The 5843-nt window shown below is 44.1% G+C and overlaps 1 long non-coding RNA gene across 1 annotated transcript; it reads right to left on the minus strand.

The window, feature by feature from the left end:
- Window positions 1–1427: 1427 nt before the first annotated feature.
- LOC124085530 (uncharacterized) lies at window positions 1428–5291 on the minus strand. Its single transcript, XR_006849454.1, has 2 exons — window positions 5169–5291; window positions 1428–1595 (listed from the first exon to the last, which is right to left on the minus strand). It is a non-coding gene; the product is annotated as an uncharacterized LOC124085530 (long non-coding RNA).
- Between the last annotated feature and the right edge of the window lie 552 nt (window positions 5292–5843).

A 5843-nucleotide genomic window follows, 5' to 3' on the forward strand; every position in this document is an offset into this window, starting at 1 on the left:
ATGGTTGCATTTTAATATGGCTACCACTAGGTATCCTGAAGGTAGCAATTCCCCGGGAGGGGGCTTAATCATCCGGGCTCACCGTAGGGTGGACTCCATTTAACCTGTGTGTTCCAGTTGATTGGGTTATTGTGTGTAGATTGCAGGAATTTCAAGCTCTATTCCATCTTTTTCCTTTTGATATAATTTTAATGAGATTTCCCTCATTCTTTTATTGCATGGCAGGCGACCGCTAGAATAAATATAAAGAATTTTTTTTTTTTTAAATGCAGGAAACAGGAGGTCTGGGGAGATGGGAAAATGCAGAGGGAGAGGCAGGGGATCAGGGTGGGAAGGCTGTTCTCAGATCTGCATGGTCTCTTGATGGCTTTAGAATTCCTGGTGCCCTGCCTTCTGTGCAGGCACTCTGAAAGATAAGAAAGGAGACCTCACCAAAGCCACGGAGAGAAATGTCTTTGTTAATTGCTTCAAGAGTAACACATCCCTCCCAGAAAACTCCATCACCAGGAACCCATTGCTTTCTTTGTATTTTACAGGGGAGGTCTGCATACTCCAGATTTCCCTACTCAGTCAGTGGCTTCTAGGGCGATTCTCTTGAAAGGGAAATTGTGTGGGATATTCTAGGATGCTTAAAATGCTTTGGAGATTTTAGAAGAATATATTTTTTCATTAGAAAAATGTAAGTCACATGTAAAAGCCATCTATCCTGCTGTGAAGGGGGTTCATTAGTCAGTCTTCTTCCTTGAATACTAGTAACTCCATCGCTGAGGAGGGCGTTGTTAACCACCAAGCATTTCATTACTTAGGGATTCATTCTGCTCTTCTCCTCTGAAAGTGTGTGAGTGTGTGTGTGTGTGTGTGTGTGTGTGTGTGTGTCATGTTGGGAGGGGAGAGTAGGGGATCAGAACATGTCACCCTGGCATATGATTTGCTGGGGACCCACCTCCAGGCAGCCACTCCAGATATTATTTTGAGCTAAAGACAAGTGAGGAACAGCAAATATATAAAAGAAGCTCTCTGCCCTTCTCCCTATTTGCCTAAAACAAGGGTAGACTCTTCATCATTGGAGACAACTCTAGATTCCTATCAGCCTATGGAAAGCACCGAGAGGAATCTATACAACAAACTTTACAAAAATTACCCTTATCTTCCATTTATTTTCCCCATATATTTACCTTCCCATGGTTTGCTGCTCCCTCACGGCCTAATCCCCTTCCCCTAACCCTTCCAAATTTATTTTTTTGTGTGTGAAGACACTATGTAAGCCCCCAATTCTGAATACCCCCGTGAGTTACTTATCACAGAGTTTCCCCCACCTGTATGCATGCTGCCTATGTTGACATACTTGGTTTTTCTCTTTTTAATGTGTCCTCTTGTTATGCTCAAGTTCGGGACCCCCAAAAGACCACCAGAGACCAAGATCGATGTAAACAGCAAAGAGGTGTTTATTGCGAGCTAGCTCTGTCCTCTGCACGCACACAGCAACTGATCATGTTGAGAGGCCCCAGCCCAGGGTTTGCAGCAGTTTTATGCACTCTTTGGGGATGGCAGCGACTTCACATACATCATAGCATCTCTTAGCAAATCATCACACACTGTGGGAAAATCAAACAACAACTCTGAAACATGATTAGCACATTCACTGGTGGGAACAAGTTGGGTAAGGGTGATTGGTTAGTACAAGTGTGGAGGGGGATTCGTTTGAATTGATTGGTTTAAGCCACGAGGGGAGTACATGCTAAACTACATGGTTTCCCAACATGGTATCAACCACCACAAACTACTGGGAGGGTCATCTGGCATCCCAGGTATTTTCCCTGTCTCATGCTGATTGGTGGTTGTTAGGTGGTTGCTATGGGTCCCCACCTAGCCTGACTGAGTCAGGGATACCTGGTGCCACAGATCTCTCCTGTTATTTGCAGACAAACAACTCAGAAGGGTTGGTATGTGCTTAGGAGTGCTCTGTGGGTCTTTCCAAGGACAAGGGTCATGCCTCCTTCCTTGGACAGGCTTTGCTCTGAGGTAGAGGCTGGTTTCTCAAAGGAGTTACATCAGTTTCTCACTCTGTCTGTTTAATTTCAGGCCCCTGGCAAGAGAACCCAGGAGGGAGCAAGAGAAGTGTAGATACTGGATATACTGTGAAGTGCATCATTGCAACTATTTAATCCAATAACCCAACTAGATGTCAGTTCTTCTGTTTAGTTGACAAGACACAGAGAAATTATCAATTTGTTAAAGTGAATAGCTTAAAGTAGCTAGGCTAAAGTTTGAATATAAGTCTGATTCTTGGTTAAATTTTTCCTGGTATATAAAAACAAAACAAAACAAAAACAAACAAACAAACAAAAAAAGTCCTCTTTAGTTTGATTCAGAAAGGCTGTCTTAGTCCCTTTCCTGTTACTACAACAAGATGCCTGAGGCTGGAAATTTTATAAAGAAAATGGGTTCATTGACATCACAGTTATATGGCTGAAAATCCAAGGTCCAGTGGCCCCTATCTGTTGGGTCTGTGTTGAGGGTACCCTTAGTTGCATCAAATATGTTGGATGAGAAGCTGCACAAGGAGGGAGCTGAGCATGTAAGGCAGCCTCACTTTATTATAACAATCCACTTTTGCAGGACTAACCCCGTCCCCCATGAAAGCCACATTAATTCTTTTCAAGGGCAGCACCCCCAGTGACCTAAGCATTTCCCATCAAGGCTCACCTCTTTAAAGGTTCTCTCCCCTCTCAACATGGCCACCCAATGTTCCTGGCATGTGGACTTGGAAGGGACACACTCCCACCTCATCCAAGCCATAGTAGTGGTAAAGAAGTTTCGTCTCATATTTAATATCTGGAGTGGCTGCCTGGAGGTAGGTCCCCAGCAAATCAATTGCAGGCATTTTCAGGCAGAGAAGGATGAGGGCGGAGTCATATCAGCCTTTTCTTGTTGAGAAGATCTCTATCAACCTTTTAGATATTGCTGCGCTCTAGTTCTTTGGGCCAATTATGAAGTTTTTGAACAAAGGAAGGGAATAAAAAAACATATAGGGGCATAGAGAGGATTCTCTGCAAGTATGAACCTCCACGATGAGAGGGAGGGATCAGCCAATGCCCTAGAAAATCCCCCGAAGATTTCATAAATTCTCTCAGCACCATTTGTTTTGTAGGGTTCCTTTTGTTAAAGCCCAGCAGGCTGTCCCGGGGGTGCAGGCCCTCCATGCTCTGGAACTTGGGAGTTAATGCCTCTGTAAAGAGGGCCTCATAGGATGGAGTAGAATATGGCCCAAAGAATCAGCGGGATCTGCCATTATAGATGTCATCATGAGGGCACATGATCAACCAGGCTTGGGTAGGTGAGCCACAGCCATTAGGACTGACGGTGGGAAGCGTGGAAACCATATTTACAGGGTCACTGTCTGGTTTTCTTATGACTTGGGGACAATTTCAGTGATTTCTTTCAGGACGGAAATTCCTTACAGTAATTTGACTTACTTTGCTCTGCCAATTTTACTCACTATTTACTTGGAGCATGTTACAGCTGCCAGCGCGGGAACTCCACCGTCAGTTTACATCCTCCTGAGGTATTTGAGTACAAAGAATCCCATTCCCCTGGCTCCAGGCTCTAGATCAGTGGTTCTCAATCCTGGTTGTACATTAGGATCCCCCGAGGGGTTGTTAAAAATACTGATGGCTGGGCCCCTTCCCAGGAGGGTCTGATTTAATTGGTCTAAGTGGGACCCTATCATTGGTATTTTTTCAACAGCTCCCTGAGTGTTCCTAATGAGCAGCCAAAATTGGGAACCACTGCTCTGGATGGTTGCCTCATCCTACATAACCCGTCAACTGGAGTCTCTATGGCTTCTGGGGCTGTGCAAGTACATGGTGCCTTTGTATGAATTCGAAAAAGGGGACTCTCTTCCTGCACATGCTGGAAAACGTGCTGCTTCTGGATTGATACAGCTACATGGGCACATGGCCTGGCAAGAGGAGTGCACAGCCTTCGCAGATCTGCAGGTGAGGCCTCATGCCTTCCTACTTAGGAGGCTTCTGGTTTATCAGAGTTTCTTATGAGGTTCTCTCCTGGGTCTTGGCCTTCAGAAAATCTCATCTTTTTAAAAAATTATATACAACAGCAGAATGCATTGCAATTCTCATTACACATATAGAGCACAATTTTTCATATCTCTGGTTGTATACAAACTATGTTCACACCAATTTGTGTCTTCATACATGTACTTTGGATAATGATGTCCATCACATTCCACCATCGTTGCTAACCCCCTGCCTGCTTCCTTCCCCTCCCACCCCTCTGCCCTATCTAGAGTTCATCTATTCCTCCCATGCTCCCCCTCCCTACCCCAGCCTCCTTATATCAGAGAAAACACTTGGCATTTTTTTTGGGGGGGATTGGCTAACTTCACTTAGCATTATCTTCTCCAACGCCATACATTTACCTACAAATGCCATGATTTTATTCTCTTTTATTGCTGAGTAATATTTCATTTGTATATATGCCACATTTTTTAATTCATTTATCTTCTGAAGGACATCTAGGTTGGTTCTACAGTTTAGCTATTGTGAATTGTGCTGCTATAAACATTGATGTGACTGTGTCCCTGCAGTATGCTGGTTTTAAGTCCTATGGGTATAGACCGAGGAGAGGGATAGCTGGATCAAATTGTGGTTCTATTCCCAATTTTCCAAGAAATCTCCAGAAAGTCTCATCTTTTTAAAGAAATAGAGAAGGAACACTTATAGAATGTGAGAAGCTCTACAGATCCTTTCCTCAACCTAAAAAAAATTCGAACTGGTGAGCAACCTTAAAGCAATCATTTGAGGTTTCTGGAGCTTGTCATAAGGGCATACAGTGAATGGGAAAAACATTTACTTAAGAAAATGTACTAAGTCTCTGTAAGAATGGTGAGTCTATGGCATTTGAGCCACAATCCCCACCCTGCCCCCACCCTTGGCTCAGTGTGGTGAAATCTCTAGTTCATGGGAGTGAACCAGAAATTCCTGGGCAAGAAGACAGGAATTTCACTCTCCCTAGCTGCAGTCTAGGGCTGCCACTTCTTCCTGTAGTGGAACAAGCTGCGAGAATTTCTCCTTCCCCATTGCCTAGCTCCGTATTGTAGAAGCTTTATTCTAAGCAGGCTGGGAATAGTGGGGTCCGATGTCCCTTACCTCCACTCATTCAGGGCTTCCAATTGGCTTGCCAGGCGAGAAGACAAGCCAGGAAGATGAGGGCTACTGCCCTCTCAGGGCTCTCACTCTAAGGGAGTCAGATTTTGGTCCTTGCTTCTAGCTCCAAAGCATTGGGGCACAGGGATTTTGTCCAGTGGGAGGGGCAGAATGTTCCACAGCCAGCCCTAAGGGGAATTATTGTATTGGGAACAAAGTGCAGTCAAGTTTAAGCCTGAGAGTAGTATCAAAAACAATGAGGATTTGAGCAGTAAGCAATTTCAGGGAAGCTGGTAACCAAATGATAGCAACAAGTTAAACCATAGAACAGAAAGAATTGGGGAAACAGACAGCTAAGAAGAGCTATCCTGGAGTTGAAGATGCTTTTTTTTTTTTTTTTTTTTTTTGTTTCAAAGACTGTCCTTGCAAAGGGGTTCAAATTTAACTAGGTTTGGATGTGGAGCCATTTACGGCCCATAACTTGGCTGAAAACAATAGAGTAATCAGCTAGCAATTTGTGGAGCCTAAGAGCTGAGTGTGACATCAGTAAAGGCAGACCATTAGGGAACTAGAAGATCATGGAGGGAAATAGCAATGGAGAGCCTTAGTAAAGCAACTGTCACCTCAGGGTGACTGTGAATATATCCCACAGTGCACTTTCTAAGGAGTGACGAGAGA

The sequence above is a fragment of the Marmota monax genome, unplaced genomic scaffold (genome assembly GCF_021218885.2).
Source record: "Marmota monax isolate L192 unplaced genomic scaffold, Marmota_monax_Labrador192_F-V1.1 WCK01_AAM20220418_F8-fsc00126, whole genome shotgun sequence".
NCBI lineage: Eukaryota > Metazoa > Chordata > Mammalia > Rodentia > Sciuridae > Marmota > Marmota monax.